The sequence below is a fragment of the Orycteropus afer genome, unplaced genomic scaffold (genome assembly GCF_000298275.1).
Source record: "Orycteropus afer afer isolate SDZICR_OR568_19922 unplaced genomic scaffold, OryAfe1.0 scaffold00118, whole genome shotgun sequence".
Lineage (NCBI taxonomy): Eukaryota > Metazoa > Chordata > Mammalia > Tubulidentata > Orycteropodidae > Orycteropus > Orycteropus afer.
Window position 1 is genome coordinate 9,279,334 of NW_006921705.1, and position 1,245 is coordinate 9,280,578.

Genomic DNA, 1,245 nt, shown 5'->3' on the forward strand with positions numbered 1-1,245 from the left:
GCAAAACTGATCAGTCCCCTCATTAAGGTTCCACATACCTTATTTATTTACATGGCCCCACTCCTGCAGGGTTCCAGGCACCTTATGTGCATTATCAGCAAACTGTCCAATCTCCTTGGTGGACCACAAGCACCTTATTTGCATAGTCCCAACCAATCTTTTGGTGGGAGTTATAAGACTATAGCCAGAAAGGCCAGATAAAAATGATCTATCACACTACAACTATAAAGGAAATAAACAGGACAGTGTTCTACAGAGTAATAGGGTATGTTCTCTTTAGATGGGGTATCAGGGAATGCCTCTTTAAGGAGATGATGAATGACTTAAAACCCATTCACCACTGTTTTCAAGCTCAGGGCGGTCATGTGACACAACTCTGGCCAGTGAGGTAGGTAGAAGTGGAAACCAACCAAGTAATGTTTTAGAAAGTTTTGGGTTTTCTGATAAAAAGGAATTGGAGAACCAATTTGGGAAGGTTCCAATGGCCCAAGGTAGGACAATATGAGCACAAATAAAGATAACTGCAATGGAATGGAATGAATCAAATATGTTGAAATCTGTGAGTTGGTAATGATTGTTTTTTTTTTTTTTTTATTGGAGACTGCTAGTGAATCAATTCATTATTTTGAAAACTAACTGATTATTGGAGAATGCTAGTGAATCAATTCATTATTTTGAAAACTAATAAAGGGAAAGAATCAAGCTTTATCTTTCCTTCATTATCTGTACCAGTGGGCAACCAATTAATAAAGGCAGGAAGTGTCTCTTTATAGAAGCATTCCAGCTAATAAATGAAGAAGGCATGACAGATTTACAAATCACCATTTAGTAACATAACGAACTAATGAGTCTAGGTATTAATCATCATCAGCTGTTAATATCATAAAAGGAAAAGAGAGATAAACAGATATTAGGTGTCTCCAGTTAGTGGAATAGTAGAACACACTACTTCCTATAGTTTTTCCCTCCCAGCTCTCAAGAAAAGCAACAAGAAAAGAAACTTGATTCTAATAAAACCTATAGATCCAACTGTTAATTTACAAGACATATAGAGGACAGAGGATACCACAAGGATGCAATCAAGAAAACCCAGATTGTGGAAAACTCTATAGGACAAATGGCCTGGTTTCTTAAAAAAAAAAAAAAAGAATTGTGAGGGGAATGAAAAATAGGTAAACTGGGACCCTATAGATTAAAAAAGACTTCAAATATATATCAATAGTAATATTGGTCTTCTATGGATAT